The sequence below is a fragment of the Sceloporus occidentalis genome, unplaced genomic scaffold, assembly GCF_023333645.1.
Source record: "Sceloporus occidentalis isolate IW3139 unplaced genomic scaffold, rSceOcc1.0.p SCAF_6, whole genome shotgun sequence".
Classification (NCBI taxonomy): Eukaryota; Metazoa; Chordata; class Lepidosauria; order Squamata; family Phrynosomatidae; genus Sceloporus; species Sceloporus occidentalis.
In genome coordinates, this window is record NW_028316986.1 from 73,405,100 (window position 1) to 73,423,744 (window position 18,645).

Here is an 18,645-nt window from a genome sequence, read left to right on the forward strand (position 1 = left end):
AACTGTTTAAACAGGTTTGTTCTTGTGGATCAATGGAGCTGCCTCTCCATGGGTGTATGACTATGTTGACTGTCACAAAATGTGACATTACTTAACAATTTGTCATTACCCTGTCTAAAATGTGCCAACAATTTGGTGCTTGTGAAGAAGAAGGTAAACTGCAGCATCACAAGCATGTTAGATAAACAGTGCAAGGATAGTATCAGACAGGGCATGTTACTTAAACAAAGGCAAAAGTGAGGAATCATTGTACTCTTTTCAAATGTGTGTGTCTATTGTTGCAACAGTATCCCTTTTCTGAAATTAGCCTTCTTGCAAAAATCTGCTTAAACAGGTGAGTGAGTTTGATAGTGAACCATAATGGGAAATCCCATATGTTTTATAAAATAAAAATTCCTGAACCTCATAGAGAACCAGCAAAACGTCTAAGAAAACAGTGATACTCATATGGGCACACAGAATTTCTTTCACCTAGGAAGCATGCCACGTTTCAGAAAGTATCAACAATATTTTGTTTATTCAGAAATTTCTTAACACTAGAATCTGGGTCAATGGTCCCATCTTTTTTGACATGCCAACTATGGCCCAGTATAAAGAAGGGACAACCTAATTGGGCCACACCCTTAAAGGATCTGTCTTTCTATGACCTTGCTTTGTGATTTACTTCAGATAGTGGCTGATCCATCACTGAATTTTACACTTAAAATTATATTTGCTATCATATTGTTACTAAGTTTTTTCGATAGGTAATTGAAATTAAGATGGGTCTGGAATAATAAGAATAACTGGAAAGGGAAGGAATAAATGATGACAAGGTATAGACTTGGTAGTTAATATTCCAGGATCTTACAGGGTTTATACTGTTATGCTGCTCTGAATTGGAACTTCTGATAGCTGAGAACAAGACTACCTATAGCTATTTCTTAAGTCATCTGCTTTGTTCCATTAGGTAGCTAATGTTGCAGCTATATACAACTCTCAACTTTATTACTGCCTTCACTTCATCTTCAGTACCAGCTTCTACTGCACCTTTTTTGCTTAACATAAAGGTACTCAGACTGTGCTTAATTAAGGGCACTTGCTCTACAACTTTTTCCACCTGAGCTGGGCTGTTTTTTATTACTATGAAACTATTTCACAATCCAGGACATAAGAGAAGGTTGCCAAGTGTGATGCCATTGCCTCCTCTTCCAAAGGCTGCACCATTTATTTAAGGCAAGCAAGAAATTCTATTTAGATACAGCTTTTATCTCTTCTCTTGATTTGTGTTTAAGCATGTTTCCATGATATCTGAACATCCAAAATCCGATATCATTTATAAGACTGAGCAGTTATTTACTGTTTTTAATAATTTTATCTATACACCAACAAGAAAAATACCCTAAATGAGCTGAAAACATAGAAAATGTCTACATTATCAATAAAATATGGTGAATCGCATATGTCTATATATTGTCACTCAATTTTATTGTTATTTATTTCCTTCAACAGATAACAAAGGCCTGAAACACACAAAAGACCCAGAGTCTCTGGAAATGTATATTATTGGAGAAATTGTGTGGTTCAGGAATCCTCTTCATCTGCAGCCAGTGATATAAGAGAAAAAGGAAGGGTGGGATTACTGATCACTCCCTATGAGGTCTGAAACAACACATTCAGTGATATCAACTGGTATTGACTAGAGATGGAAATACTATTTGAAAGTTGTTTTTTTTAAATGGTTGAAAAACATGTTGTTCAAGTGATGAAAAACCCTGACAAGAATCTTCACAGTTCAGGACTTTTTCTGCATAAAATTCACACGTGATTACCTTGCATCAAAACTAGGATTTTCTGTGAAGGCATTGGTATTTCTGAATTGAAATATATATATTTTTTCCTTTTTTACATGAATTCTGTTCTTTCACTCTACTTATATATTAAACAGTCATATATTAATTTATTTACATTTGTATTCCTTACCCATTTATCATCTCATCTATTTGTTCTTTATTTGTCTTGTCCATATACCTTTAAATGCACAATTTCTTCTTACAATATTTAAAGACTGCTTCCCAATCTTTTTCCAATTTATCAATTGATTTTCTTGTAATTAATTTACTTTTTAAGGAGTGAATTGATTTAATGATTTATTTAATGAAATAGAAGAAACAATGGAAAGTGTAGCTGATAAACTAGGTGATTGTTATCTCTATGTGTTTGTAATATGGAGAGGGGGATAATTTGTAACAAATTTAAAATGGAACAAACTGCACCTATTTACAGAAGTCAATGGGTTATTAAGTTTAAAGTGGTAACTTTTAAATAACACACACACACACACACACACAGAGAGAGGGGGGAAATGGTGCAATAGGGGATTTGTTCTTTGTAAAATCTGCACATTTTAATTGTACAGAAAACAGCATTTTCTGCAAAGCAAGCAGCATTTTATGTACAGGAATTAATATTTCTACACTAACATATTATTTTCCACATAGAAAACAATGTGGGGTTTTTTTGAGCAGAAAATATTGTTTTCTATGCAAAACAATTATATAAAAATTTTGTGCAGAATAAGTCCCAAATTGTGAATAGCCTTTAAAAACTGTGTGATTCAACACAATGTGGCTTTCTCACATTGGGAGGAAAATTGCTGAAATTGCTCATTGCTACCTCCAAGAAGAAACTTGTTGAAGAATTACATCTCTACTACTGACTTTTTCAAATAGTACAATTTCATGCTGCAAGATAGAACTCTTCCCTAGACCCTAGGTCACTAGATAGAATGAAGCAACTACCTCAGGTGGCATATTCGGGATATTATGACTGGGTCGCAAAGAATATGATGATGATGATGATGATGATGATGACGACAATGACAACTGTAGCCACAAATGATGGCAGGGAAGGTCTGATGGGGATTTTCTCCTTCATATGCCAAAATAACTTCTCCTTCATGTGCCAAAATAACTATCTCTGGCAGCAAAATATTTGTGCTAGGCCCACTGCATGTCCATGAGACATGTCATTTCAGTGTTCACAATTGTAAAGAAATATAATTGGTTACAAAATAACGATATATGTAGGCCAATCACTACAAGAAGGAACTACATATAAGACCTTCTACAGCTACAAACTGGATTTGGAAGACCATGCTTGAATAAGTGGCAGATTATGCTAATAATCTTCTTTGCATGTCTTGGCCTCCATTCATTAGCATCTCTTGCCTTAGGCAGCTGATTCTGAGAGTCATAAAAGGGCAGCAAACTGTTCGTTAATTCATTACTGTGGTATTTTTACTGTCTGGAGTGGGAGAGAAACTTGTGGAATTCTCTGCCTCAGGTGCCAAAATAATTTGCCTAGCCTTGGCTGTTACACATATCCATATTGACCTTGGTGGGGGTTAGGGCAGAAAATCATTTGCTGCTTCATTTTAGACATGACCATTTTAGCATTTGTACTGGATGTCCCACAATATGTATCTGTTTGCATCATGAACATCTTCTTTGCTGCTCCAGAGAGTTTGCATTATTGTCCTCTTTTATTTTAGTTGTGTTTTATTTTATAATGTCATATTTTTACTTTGAATTTTATTGTTAAACCTTGTTCTTCACAATGGTTGTATGATTCATTGTAGTGTAGCATGCTGGTAGCATGCTAGGTTTAAGCAGAGCTTAAAGGAGTATATTTTTGGGGTTATAACTGACATCATACCCCAGGAAGAGTGGTCCGGACATCATAGCAAATAGCAAGTACATTTCTATACCGCTTATCAGTGCACTTAAGCACTCCCTAGGCGGTTTACAAAGTGTAAGCTAATTGCCCCCAACAATATGGTACTCATTTTAGTGACCTCAGAAAGATGCAAGCCTGAGTCGAGCTTGAGCCCCCTTAGCTGGGATTGAACTCGCAACCTTATGGTTTGTGAGTGAGTGGCTGCAGTATAGGCATTTAATCACTGCCCCACCAGGGCTCATCCCACTACTGCTGAATTATGGATGGACCCAGCATGTCATCACATTCATTCTTCTTAAAAGTGTGTTCCAAACTCTGCTGAAGGCACAGATTTACAGTAGAGGCAGCTGAGTCATCCTGGAGAATTCAAAATGGAACACCAAAGGAACTATCCAAAATTCTGAACTCTACCCCCAAAATAGGTTCAGCACCTTGGACAGATTTAGGGACATGCTTTCTTCCAGGTGGGAGTGGATATGCAGTTATTCATTTCCCAGACAAAACAAAATAAGCTTCTTCACAGATGAGAAACTCAGTTGTGAAGAATAACACAGAGATGATTTTTTTCCCCAGATTCCCAAGTGTTTTGACAAAATATTCTGTACTGAAGTACAAAATCATTTTTGACTGAATATCAAGGAATGAAATCATCAGGTTCCAGGGCACTCATACCTCTGTCCTCCAACACTTTGCTGCTGTTCCCTGTGTCTTTTCATCTGTTGCTTCAGGCAAATGCCTCAGTCTTTCTAATGCTAGGGCTGGTCATAACTGAAATTGAGAAATAGCTCTCTCGCCACCCACCTCTGCCTCACCATGTTCTCCTGCTGCTGCCAACCACTGAAACATCACCAGTGAAAATTGGCAGCAGGCACTGAGTCTAGGTGGCAACTGTGGCAACATCAAATTTGTCAGAAGTGTGGTCCTTGGTGCTTCACCTGGTCCTGAGAAGCTGCCTTCCCCTACTCAAGAAAAATAGCAGAATCAGGAAGACAAGCAGGTGGGCCTCTTCATATTTACATATATTGAGAATACTACCCAGTAGAAAATTGGAGAGTAGCACTTAGAACATACTATAAATAGGCAGCTCAGGCATTTGCTGCACCTTATTTTTTTATATAATATGGTACCACATATTTATTTGGCTGTGCATTACATAATGGTCTATAAAAAACTCCCATTACCTTAATTTCCAGGCTGTTTGCCACAAAAGCAGCATGAAATGATTCTGATTGTGAGTGTAGGTATTTGCAGATATGGGCTGAAGGAGTCTACAGATACTGTAAGGTTCTTCCTCTTCAAATCTTAATATATCTTTGGAGGAAAGAAAATAACATATTTTGCCAAAGCTATGTGTTGTCTGCTTCTCAACACACGCACAGATACACACACCATGTGCTATGTCTTGACTATTATAGCACATTATGAGTCAAGATGAACATTGTTACAAGAAGCATATGCCAGAATACAAAGGTTACATATTGTGTATGATTTGTTTAACCATAGTTAAGTAGTCAAGCATTTGCAGCCTTTTCCAGACACACAATGTCCCTAAATCAAAATAAAAAAGAGCCTGATTTTTTATTTATTTTCTCACTGATTAAAAACAACTACAATTCATTATTATCCTTAGCAGTTCTCATTTAATAATAGTCTTTTCACTGTATTCCTATTTTTCTTTTATTTCAGTTCTTTTTTTTTTTTAAATAAATAAATAAATAAATAAAATTTTTATTTATACCCCGCCCTTCCAAACGATCAGGGCGGCTTACAAGAGCACCAGAGTGCAAACATCATACAAAGTTAAAAACAGCCAAGACCAAAAACATAATAACAATCCTTAAAAACAATAAAAAGCCCCTTAGCCCAACCTCTCGGCCACGAGAGAGGAGGGAGGCCCGTAGGATATTTAGTCGGGGAATGCCTGATTAAATAGGAAGGTTTTAAGACCCTTCCTGAATTGGGCCAGGGTGGTAGATGAGCGGAGCTCCATGGGCAGCGTATTCCAAAGGGCTGGGGCAGCTGTGGAAAAGGATCTTCTGGCAGTAACAGCCAACCTGGCCCCAGGCACCTTCAGGAGTTGCTGCCCAGATGTTCTGAGGGTGCGAGGCGGAATGTACGGGGAGAGGCGGTCCTTCAGGAAACCTGGGCCCAAGCCATTTAGGGCTTTATAGGTAATAACCAACGCCTTATATTGAGCTCGGAAGCGGATGGGCAGCCAATGGAGATCTTTAAGCACAGGTGTTATATGGCTGGTCCTGGGGACACCAGTGACCAGCCGCGCTGCCATGTTCTGCACCATTTGCAGCTTCCGAGTTTGGTATAAGGGTTGCCCCATGTAGAGTACATTGCAGAAATCCAATCTCGAAGTTACCAGAGCATGTACGATGGTTTCAAGGTCCCTCTGGGCCAGGTATGGGCGCAGCTGGCGAATCAGCCGAAGCTGATAACAGGTACTCCTGACCGTCGCATTCACCTGAGCAGTCAGGTGGAGGGACGAGTCAAGAAGCACCCCCAGACTGCGCACGGAGTCCTTCACGGGGAGCGTGACCCCGTTCAGGACAGGTGGAACCACCACCATTCCTGGACCAGGGGAACCTATCACCAGTACCTCCGTTTTCTCTGGATTAAGTTTGAGTCGGTTTTCCCTCATCCAGCCCATTACTGACTCTAGACAGGCCACGAGAGGAGAGACGCCATCCCTGGTCACTGCATCAGTCGGAGACATAGAGAAAATAATTTGGGTGTCATCAGCGTACTGATAACCCCGCGCCCCATATCTCCGGATGATCTCTCCCAGCGGTTTCATGTAAATGTTAAATAGCATGGGAGACAGAATGGCTCCTTGAGGGACCCCGGTTTTAAGGGCCCGCTCGCTGGAGCACACGTCTCCCAGCTGCACCATCTGGGACCTTCCAGAGAGGTAGGAGCGGAACCACTGGAGCGCAGTGCCCCCGATTCCCACCTCAGCCAGGCGCCCCAGAAGGATACCATGGTCTATGGTATCGAAAGCCGCTGAGATGTCCAAGAGCACCAACAGGGACACGCTTCCCCCGTCAATGCTCAGACGGAGATCATCGACCAAGGCGACCATGGCCGTCTCAACCCCGTGACCCGCCCGGAAGCCAGTTTGAAATGGGTCCAGATAATCCGTTTCATCCAAGACCGCCTGAAGCTGGATCGCAACCGCCCTCTCGATCACCTTTCCCAAAAATGGTAGCAGCGAAACAGGCCGATAATTATTATGAACCAGGGGGTCGAGGGAGGGCTTTTTTAGGATCGGTCTTACTATGGCCAATTTAAGATCCGATGGAAATCGCCCATCCCTGAGAGATGTATTAATTATCCGGCGTAGCAAAGACGTTACCGCCGGTCCCCCCTGGGCCGCTAACCATGAGGGACAGGGATCGAGGGAGCAGGTCGTCTTCCGAACACTTCCGAGGATCTTGTCCACATCCTCGGTACTCACCAACTCAAACTGATCCAGTTTAACATAGTCCACGGAGGCTCTGGACACTTCTACCCTAGGTTCTGCCAAAACGTCGGCGTTCAGACCTTCGCTTATACGAGAAGTTTTATCCACGAAAAAGTCGTTAAACAAGTCACAGCAGGCCTTAGAAGGTTCAAGGATCTGGTTCAGGGTGGGAGGGAGCTGAGTTAGCTCCCTAACCACCCTGAACAACTCTGCCGGACGCGACTCCGCGGACGCAATACGAGCACCATAGAACGAATTCTTTGTTGCTCGTATTGCCTCTCCGTAGTCCTTTAATAGTCGGTCTAGGAGAGTCTTGTCGTCGAAGCAAAGGTGTTTCCGCCAACGGTACTCTAGCCGTCGCAGGACCCGCTTCCTGGCCCGGAGATCTTCCGTATACCAGGGCTTACGTTTTTAAAGAAGATAACAAGTTTTGCAACACACACCACATAAATCATCATTAATTCCCAATGTAGGATTATGGTGAGAGGTTATTGAATGGTGTGCTGTCATTTGGTGGCACTAATCTTGAATATAAATCTGGTGGGACAGGGCAGGGAGAAAGTTCCAGTTGCATGAATAAGGAGCATGATTTTTTCCCCAATTATAAAGAAAAAAGATTCAATACAGCAGAAATTTGATGTGATACAAGAGACATGAGGCTACTACTTCATATATACTATTTCATAGACTACATGGAATCCATCACAGTGAAAAAGCCTTTCGCTCGAGAATACTCATGTTGCAAACAGTCTGAAATTCAGGAAATTAATGTGAAATAATAATAATAATAATAATAATAATAATAATAATAATAATTAGAAATAATTCTACAACCCCAGAGGACAGGATCAAAATTCAAAATGACCTGAACATACTAGAAAGCTGGGTCAAAGCTAACAAAATGAATTTCAGCATGGAGAAATGCATGGTACTGCACTTAGGGCTGAAAAATGAAATGCACAGATATAGAACGGGGGACACCTGGCTGAATGAGACTACATGTGAAAGGGATCTAGGAGTCCAACTAGACAATAAGTTGAACATGAGTCAACAGTGCGATGTGGCAACGAACAAGGCCAAAGCGATTTTAGGCTGCATGAATAGAAGTATATTGTCTAGACCAAGGGAAGTAATAGTGCCACTCTATTCTGCTCTGGTCAGGTCCCACCTGGAATATTGTGTCCAGTTCTTGGCACCACAATTTAAAAAGGAGTGTGTCCAAAGTAGGGCGACTAAAATGGTGAAGGGTCTAGAAACCATGCCCTATGAGGAAAGACTTAGGGAGCTGGGGATGTTTAGCCTGGAGAAGAGAAGCTTAAGAGGTGATATGATAGCCCTGTTTAAATACTTGAAGGGATGTCACATTGAGGAGGGAGCTAGCTTGTTTTCTGCTGCTGCAGAGACTAGGACCCGGAACAATGGATGCAAACTCCAGGAAAAGAGATTCCACCTCAACATTAGGAGGAACTTCCTGACAGTAAGGGCTGTTCGACAGTGGAACACACTCCCTCAGAGTGTAGCCGAGTCTCCTTCCTTAGAGGTCTTTAAACAGAGGCTGGATGGCCATCTGTCGAGGATGCTTTGATTTAGATTTCCTGCATGGCAGGGGGTTGGACTGGATGGCACTTGTGGTCTCTTCCAACTCTATGATTCCTGGAAAAAGTTAAAAAATATGGAGAGTGGGCTGCTTGAACACCATCACTTATGGCTGTTTAAAGTACTTCAGAACCCAAGTGTTTATAAAACACAAGTCTTTCACACTGACTCTGATAACACCTTTCACTCCTATCAAAGGATTTCCTTCATGTTTATGCAAAAATACCTACAAATTTCAAATAAGGATGAACTACCTGCTTTTTTAGACCGTATGGAGAAAATTCTAATGAACATATATGATTGCCTTTTCCCCATCTTTCCAGGTTTCTCTTTTAAAAATAAAAGTACTAACAACAGTAACAGCAGCAAAATCATATGTTTTGGTAAGAGCTTGGTAAGACCAACGCTGGGTGGGCAAAAACTGGAAGCATCATATCTGAGACTATTCCCCATTGCCTCAGTGCTATCTCAGCTGACACTGCTATTGTTCTTTTCTTTTCTTTATCTTCCTCTATTTTACAGCTTTTCACTTCTGTACCGACTGAGTGCAAAATATGTTAAATCAAAGGTACAAAGGTCTAGGCTACCAGAGAAGCTGCTAACATGTTACAAATACTCTCTATTCCAGGTCACTGGTTTGAATCAACATAGGCAAAGACCTACAAGTAGGTACACTCTAAGGGTGACTCAAATGACCTCCATAAAATGAGTTTACTGGCTCAGGCCAAAGTTACCAGCTGCAGTGAAGAAAGTGAGATTTCTCTGTGTGCTGACTGTGAATTACCTTTCAACACTGTTGCCACTGAATGTAGATAGTACTTATGAAGCAGCTGTCAACAAGTTGCACTTTTATACTGCAGTGATTCCCAAAGATTCCCACATATTTTCCATACACCAAAAAAAAAAAAAAAAATCTACCATACGGGAATTGCAAGGAATCTGATTGCAGGCTCAGGTTCAGTGAGCTTGTCCCAGTTCCAGATCATCTGTGGAATGTTTTAGAATCTTAACAGTGGTGGATTTCTGCAGACAAAGCAAAGATAATTGTATACTTTTCAAACATGCACATAGACACACATATTAAATAGATTGCAGGAAGTAATAGTACTGCTTTATTCTACTTTGGTCAGACTTCACCTTAAATACTGTGCCCAGTGCTGGGCACAACAATTCAAGAAAAATATTGACAAATGGCAATGTGTGATCAAAATGGTGAAAGGTCTGGAAGCCATACCCTATGAGGAGTGGCTTAGGGTCCTGAAGAGATGGTTAAGGGGTGACATGATAATCATGTTTAAATATTTGAAAGGATGTCACATTGAAGAAGCTTGTTTCCTGCTGTTCCAGAGTTTAGGAAATGTAGCAATGGATTCAAAGTACAGGAAAGGAGATTCCACCACAACATTAGAAAGAACGTCCTGACAGTAATTGCTATTTGATAGTGGAATACACTACCTTGGAATGTAGTGGAGTCTCCTTCTTTGGAGGTTTTTAAACAGAGGGTGGATGACCATCTATTGGGGATGCTTTGATCGTGTATTCTTGCATGGCAGGGGGCTGCACTGGATGGTCCTTGTGGTCTCTTCCAGCTCTATGATTCTATGTGTGAAGCACTGCTTAAAAAACCCTCTAGATATAAAGGAATATACTCAAATGCAAAAACATTAAAAGCATGTACACATTAGGAGTGGGAAACAAGGAAAATTTAAATGAGCATAGACACAGCCACATAATCTACATGAAAACTAGATGCCATCAAAACAGAGCAAGACTGATACACACCATACTACCTTTTCCCATCCCAAATATATGAAACTGAAAGGGAGCTGTTTGCAAGACTTGCAGTTTAGATTTTTGTATAACTATGCCCTAAAAGTCCTACTTTTAACAACAGCAAAATACATGGGCTGGTCAGCCATGCATTTTAAGAATCACTAGTCCATTTTATATACATTACTATTACCTAATACATCTTGATTCCCCTATTACTTGTAAAGACAATCTCCATCAAATAAAATGTATGTGCTGAGCCAGCTATCAAGTGAAAGAAGTGATGTGCATTCCTTACATGTCCTCATTGATCTGGGGGGACCATTTCTCAAGCATTAATCATTTTAATTTAATTGAGCAACATGTTACGTCTGCAAAGCACTTAGGAATTCTTATTCAACACTTTTGAATAAATGGACAATATCCTACACCATGATAGCAGTTGGTGGACTTTTTAGGAAGTGGTAGAGGTGGTAGAGACTGCTCCCACTACCCTGATACTTCCCTGAGTATACAACAACAACTGGGGGGGGGGCGCAGGGTCTACAAGGTGCAGCACCATTTACACAGTCACTGATAAGCTCCAGGGAAACACTTAGGCTTCTTCAGACTGCTCTTGAGCCTAGAAGGAAGAAAAGCTAGACTCAATTTCCAGCTGATTCTTCCTCAATACTCAAGAGTAGCCAGAACAAACCTGCATACCCCCTTCCAACCATTCCATAGCCAGTGAGATGGATATGTGCCTGGGGTGGGGGCCTTGTGGAAGGGGGCACTTATTCTTATTATTCTTATTCTTATTATTATTATTTCTTACCTGCCTCTCCCCATGGATCGAGGCAGGGGATGACAACAATTTACAAACAACAGCATCAGTTAAAACACATATTTAAACTTATTTAAAAGAAAAAATAAGATGTGCACATATTAAAACAATTCACATCTAAAATTTGTCATTTAAAATTCACAATTTAAAAACCATTTGAATAAGCCTACTGAAAGAGACTAGGCTTCAATGTTCTTTTAAGACAGTGTATGCAGCTGTTGAGTCTCTTCTGGCAAGGCAATCCACAGTCTAGGGCCAGCTGAAGAAAAGGCCCTCTTGCAGAAAATTGCCAACCTAGTCCTAGCTGACTGGAGTAAATGTCCATCAGAGGATTTGAGTGTACAAGGTGGATTATATGGGAGGAGATGAGTCTGAAGTTATGCAGAATCATTTTTGATTTCAGAGACAGATGTCTAGGACAGTACATGCAGACAAAGTGTACAACTAGCTCCATTTTTAAAAAAAAATAATGATGGGAGACAATTGTTCTGAAAAGGTTTGCCAGGTTTTCCAGATAGTTAGTCAGGATGTCCTAAGGCAGGCCTATATAAAGCCACCTTGTCGGGATACAGACCGCCCCTTTGGGGGCTGCCTGCAGCTGCTCCACTGAAGCATGTATTGGGGCCAGGGCAGCCACAGCGGCAGCCCAAACGTCCAATCCGGTGCTTTTCGGGACCAGGGTCCCCCGATCCTGAAAAGGGGTGTCCTTGGGGCTTCATGCCCCAGGACACCCCAGGAGCCACCCGGGAGCCGCAGCCAGGAGGGAAAGGGGCCCGCTCAGTCCCTTTCCCCTGGCTTTGTTCCCACAGCCGTTTTGTGGCTGTGGGAACGAGGTGCTCCCCAGGAAGGAGATCTGTTTTGAAGCTCCTTCCAGCGCTGCGAATAGGGTGCCCTAAGTGCCCTGTAGCGGCGTGATGATGTCACTCGTGCGCCAGTCCATTTGGATGTGTTTCGTATGGATGGTGCCATGCCAAGATGGTGCCATCCATGTGTACTAGGGCTGGGGAGTGTGCGGTTGCTGCGCACTCCCCAACCCTAGTTTTGGCCTCAGCATGGCGCTTTCGCACCATCTGTACTGGGCCCTCAAGTGTCATAAGAGGTTTGCCTCTTGCAAGATTTTTCAGGAATCTCAAACCCCATATAAACCTTGCAATGCTAGACTAGCCATCACAAAGTGAGATGTTTACTCAGCTACTTGGCATCAGTCCAGCTAGACCGAGAGAGAATTCAGAGGAAGGCTACTCTAGCTACAATCCCAGCAAATAGTTCCTCAGCATTGTGTATTTAATACCACATACTCAGGGTTCTGGCTGGGAGTGCAGGTGTGTTCCTGCTCTCAAATAGGTCAATCTATCAGCCAGTTGTGTGAATTTTGGAACCAAAAAATACAAGATGTGCTGTTCTTTGTTGAGAAAAACCTATTTCTCAGTCCATTGCTGCTCTTATTATACCTATTGGCTATTCCTAGAGCCTCGCAGTATGCATGCCTGTCAACTTCCTCCTTCTTCTCAACACAGAAAGATGATCCACAGCCAGTGATTGAATGAAAATGCATGCTTTTTTAAAAAAGTAGTAACTATATTGGGTGAACATATAGGGAGAGGAGATAAAGAGTACCTTTTTGGTGGCTGCTCCCAGGGTGTGAAAACTCGCTCCCAAGGGAGGACTAAACTGACTCTTCTCTATTGTCCTCCCACCAGCAGGTAAAACCCTCATTGTTCTGGTGTGTTTTTGATAACACACTGGCTGTGGGTGAAGAGGATTTTAATAGATGATGTATCTTTACTTTTTAACTGGTATACATTTAAATTGTTTTTAATTCATTGTTTTTTTAAAATATATAATTGTTTAACTGTGTTTTAATATTAGAAATATTTGTAGTTTTATTTGTGTCCATTTTTTTAGTCTTCTTGTGAGATACCTTAAGACTCCAGTTTAGATCAAAGTTGCAGAATGAGACACTGAAACTTGATCAGGTCTAGGACTCTTGCACTTGCTGTGCTTGCATCAGGGAAGTAGCCAAGATTTTGGGAAGGGGGGGGTCAAGACTAAGTGCCACCACCTTAGTCACTTTCCCCACCCATTCTTTTTCATGGTGGCTGCCCAGGTGGAAAGGGGGGTCTGGACCCCAAGGACCCCCCTCCCCCCAGTTACGTCCCTGCTTGCATTTTCGTGGCAACTTTGTCCCTTTGCTTTGATGCCTAAAGTTTTATTTCTAATACATGATGGAAGTTTTAAATTACTGCAGTGCTAAAAAAATTGGGACACTGGTGCAAAATGTCATGGGAAGAGAAGAATTCTTATTTGGGAGGGCAACTCCCTCATTTTGATAACTTCATAGCTACCTCCCCTGAAGCTAGGATGGATGGCTGGATGGATAGATAGATAGATAGATAGATAGATAGTTAGATAGATATTAATGCAGCACCCCACTATGTCAATATGGATTTTTGGAGAAGCAAGCCCATGTGGAAATTTGTTCAGAACTTCATTTCTACTGATACACTCCTTTCAATAGAGAGGCATAATTTCAAAAGATTCAAAAGGGTTCTCACACACCCACATCCATTTTGCACCCACAAAAAACCTATGCCTCTGATACCTGACAAAGTGTTTACAAACTGTGTTGCCTCATTTAAAATCATCCCTCTATCATGCTAAACTTAAGAAAATAAGTCTGGCTACAGGGACAGAATGCAAGCCATATGGTTGCTAGCTCAAATCAGCTTACAAACAATATAGAAGTGGATCAAGACAGCTGTGAGAAACCACAAGGCACAGTGAAGTTCTTTAAAAAAAAAAAAGCTTTCTCAAAATGCGTGGGAATCCTTGAAACAAGTGTCATGCGTATTTTGGTTTCCAGGCAGGGAAGATATCCATTTCATTCTACAAACCACATCTAATAGGTCATAATGTAGGAAGAGTGTTTGTTACTCTGTATAAATATGTGGAATACGTCCTGAACAAATTTTGAAGTACATCATGTTTCTTTCAGTCAGCTTGCTGTTAGTAGCCAATTGCAAATACAGCAACTTCCCATTTGCCAGACAAATCTTAGTGCTCAGACTGTTGGCTCACTTTAGTTTAATAGCAAATGGAAAGCCTTAATAATGAAATGTAAGAGCCAAAATAATTTGAATGTTGAACTAGTACTCTGGGACACCAGAATCCTTGCTCGGCCATAGAAATTCACTGGATGGCCTTTAACCAATCATACTCTCATAGCCTTAGAGGAAGGCAATGGCATATATTCTCTGAATAAAGGCTACTTTTTTATCTCTTGTGTCCATAGGATAGATCTACTCAGTAAAGAATCTGGAGCACTACAACATGTAGATATTTACTATAATATCACAAACAGCAAATTTCATCAAGAGTGACTGATTTTTGAACTTAGACTAAGGGTCAAACTATAAGTAATGTTATCTGCATGATACTAATCAACATGTAATAATCAACATGAACATTTGAATCAACAGCAATAATCAGCGTTTTTATTTGAAATGTGGTTCTAAAACAGAGTTCTATGGATAGCATAGATTGCCAAAAAAACAAAAAGGGAGGGGTGGTGTTGCAGATCAAATGAAGCCTGAACTCTCATTAGAAGCTAAAAGGACTAAACTGACACTATTGTACTTAGAGCATAGCAGGAGATAACATGACCCACAGGAAAAGAAAATCATGGGTCTATACAGACCAGCATTTTGTGCCAGCCTTTGGGCAGAGTGAGGGCTGAGCGTCCGCATACTCCAAGCCCTAATAATGATGCCCAGGTGCCATTTTGGAGGATGCCCTTCTAGATGGTGAACGCCATGATGATGCATCTCTGGCACAATGCCCAAACAGCACAGCGCTGAAGGGGTATCATCATGGTATGCCAACACGCCTATGGCATCCCTTCCAAGAAGCTAAAAAGAAGCCGCTTTTTGCAGTTTCTTTTTCTCCCTTCAGGGATCGAATTGGTGCCACTGCGTACAGTTATTGCAGCACCAATCTGGGGCAAAAAGGGGCAGGTGTATGCCGCCCATCTGTATAGCCCCAATGCTAGGCAAAACTGAAGGCAGCAGAAAAAGAGGAAGACTACATTACAGGTGAATTGACACGAGGTGTATTTTCACTGTAGAAATAATGCAATTTGATACCACTTTAACTGCTGTGTCTCCGTCTTACAGAATACTGAGATTTGCAGAGAAAGGTAAAGATCTTGTAAAACTACAATTCCCAGAATTCAATAGGATGGAGCTATAACACTTAAAGTGATATCCAGCTGTATTATTTCTACAGTGTAGATGAGTCTACAGTCCAGGAAGCTACAGCCTTTGGTTGGAAGACCTGAACAGGGCTCTTAATAATACGGTCTTTTGTAGGGTTTTCATTCATAGGACCACCATTAAGTCAAAGCTGACATGGTAGCAACTTACAACAACCAAGAAAATCAACAGTCAACAGATCAGTATGCATATTTTTCTCATTTAAATTAGCATTGACTGCGGGCAAGCTGAATCAGGATGGGGACATTGTTGTTTTATTTTTTAAAGTATTTCTTCCATGTTGCAACCTCTATGAAAATATCAAGTTCCTGTCTCTGGAGCTGCTGATGGTCCTAGGAGGTGTAATAGCAGCTCAGAAGGATAAGTTATTTTTCAGTGAAAATGCAGCGTAGAAGGAAAGGCTTAAAAGCATAGGCGTCCATTGAGGTTTTGATCTTTCTCCCCTCATCTCTGCCGGTGCCTATTTACACAGGAGAAAAATGTGTGCATTGCTATCAAGCAATTGATAACACAGTCTGATTCTTAGGCTGAGAAATTTTCATCTGTCCTATGCAGAGCAGAATAGAGACCTTTATATAAATCTTTTCTAAGCACAAGTTGTCATTATGATGATATTAAAATGAATAATTAGGCATTAATTTATTAAATAAAAACTGTACAATGTAGAGAGTTAATTTTTCACAGAATATTATTTTTGCTGCTCTGTTCCGCATTGTGACAATGGATGTATAGTTAGCCCACAGTTCTAAAAGCAGCTTTTTTTTTTAATTCATGGGAGTTTGTTTTGCAATTATTCCTTTAGATTGTGTTATGCACCGCACACAGTTACTTCACACTGAACCACACTATTATTTCCAGCTAATACGCACTGATTTTATCACAAATGTGATGATATTTCATAAGGGAGGTTTCTTTCTAAAGATGCTCCCGCTTGTGGGGTCATGCTGTTATCTCATTTTCATTTTGAGGGAAAGCATATGTCTATCTTAGCAACTGTCTCCTAGGCAAATGAGTAACCAGTGGTCCTTTATTTTAATGTACTATAAAGGGATAACAACTGACAATACCTTCTGCAAAGAAATTCAGGATATAATCAGGCTGTGGATGTGCGGTGATAACAAATGTAGCTGGGACAACCACCATGACATTTTGGGTAAAGCAGTTGCTAGAACACTTTGGTGTGCTACAGATATAGGCTGATTTAACACAAGTTACTCTGTTTCCCAGGATATGATGAGCCTCAACAAATAGATGCAGAGCTTTGTAAAAACACAAAATGTGCAGTGCCAAGGGGAAAATGTTACCGTTAAAAAGAATTCACATAGCTCTAAAAAATCAAGTCATACAAAAATGGTATTATGCTACCTGACATAAAAAATGACTGATCATGTGAAAAGTACAGTAAATAGTCCAGCCTAACACTGCAGTAATTGAAAATTTCAGTTGAGCACTTAGAAATACAAATTTAAACAGCCAAAGAAAAGTGGGATGTAGAGTTACCAAGGGAATGAGAACACAGTAAAATAAAAGTTCTACATATGAATAGTTTTCAGTGTCTTACTTTCTGTAATGTTTGAATTTGGGGAAATTAAAGAAAATTTCATGGAGAGGCAGAATTTTTATTTGTATGGGCAGTTACTCTCTCTGTCCAGGCCCATATGGAACTCCAGACCTTGCTCAAATATATTTGTCCTCTCATTGCCAAAGGCAGCCCATGTGTGCATACACATGGAAAATGTGCAGATATGTTGACATTGTGGTTAATGGACTGGAGCTTCCAGGAAAGACACAAATGTAGCTAGTAAGCACACATATTGTACCAATCCGTGTCATACAGGGGAGGAGAGTTGTTGGTCCCTCCACATTGGAAAGCTTAAGTTACATCACCCCCAAGCTGGAGACATTGGGGGAGGGACGTATAGTTTACTGCCATCCCCTGACTTAGAGACAAGTTTTGAAAAATGCCACGTCACTGATGACGCAGTGGTTAAATGCCTGTACTGAAGCCACTGACTCAAAACCACAAGGTTGCGAGTTCAAGACCAGCAAAAAGGCTCAAGCTTGACTCAGGCTTGCATCCTTCTAAGGTTGCTAAAATGAGTACCCAGATTGTTGGGGGCAAATTAGCTTACAGTTGTAAACCTCTTAGACCAGGGGTCGGCACCCCCCGGCCCGCAGGCCGTATGCGGCCCGCGGAGGTGGCAGGACCAGGCCGGGACCGGTCCTGTTGCTGCCGCCGCCGCCAAGGCCTCCTCCTCCTCCTCCTCCTCTGGGCCTCCAAGCTGCCCTTGGCCCTTTAAGGGCGGCGGCAAGGAGGAAGACGAGGCCTGGCTTCATCCTCCTCCTCGCCGCCACCGCCGCGGAAGAAGGGCCAAGGGCACCTTGGAGGCCCAGAGGCCTCCAGGCTGCCCCTGGACCTTTTTCCGCGGCAGCGGGGGGCGAGCAGTACGAGGGCAAACCTCGTCCTCCTTGCCCCCGCTGCTCTTAAAGGGCCAGGGGCAGCCTGGAGGCATCTTGGCTTCCAAGCTGCCCCTGGCCCTTTAAGAGCAGTGGGGGTGTGGAGGACCAGCCCGGTCCTGCCGCCATTGGAGCCCAAGAGGGGAAAGGAGGCCTTCCCATGGGGTGGCTTCGCTCCGTTCTTGGGCTCCGAGGGCGGCCCGGACCCCTGGCTGGAGCCCAAGGGAGAAAGGAAGCCTTCCCATGGGGCGGCTTCCCTCCCCTCTTGGGCTCCGAGGGCTCCTCCTTTCCCTCTTCCTCCTCCTCTTCTTCCTCTCTTCCTCCTCTTCTTCCCTTCTTGTCTTCCTGCTCTTCTTTCTCCTCTTCTTTTTCTTCCTCCTCCTTTCCCTCTTCCCTTCTTCCTCTTCCTCTCTTCTTCTTCTTCTTCTTCTTCTTCTTCCTCCTTCCCCTCTTCCTCCTCTTCTTCCTCTTCTTCTTCCTCTCTTCCTCCTCTTCTTCCCCTCTTCCTCCTCTTCTTCTTCCCCTTTTCCTCCTCTTCT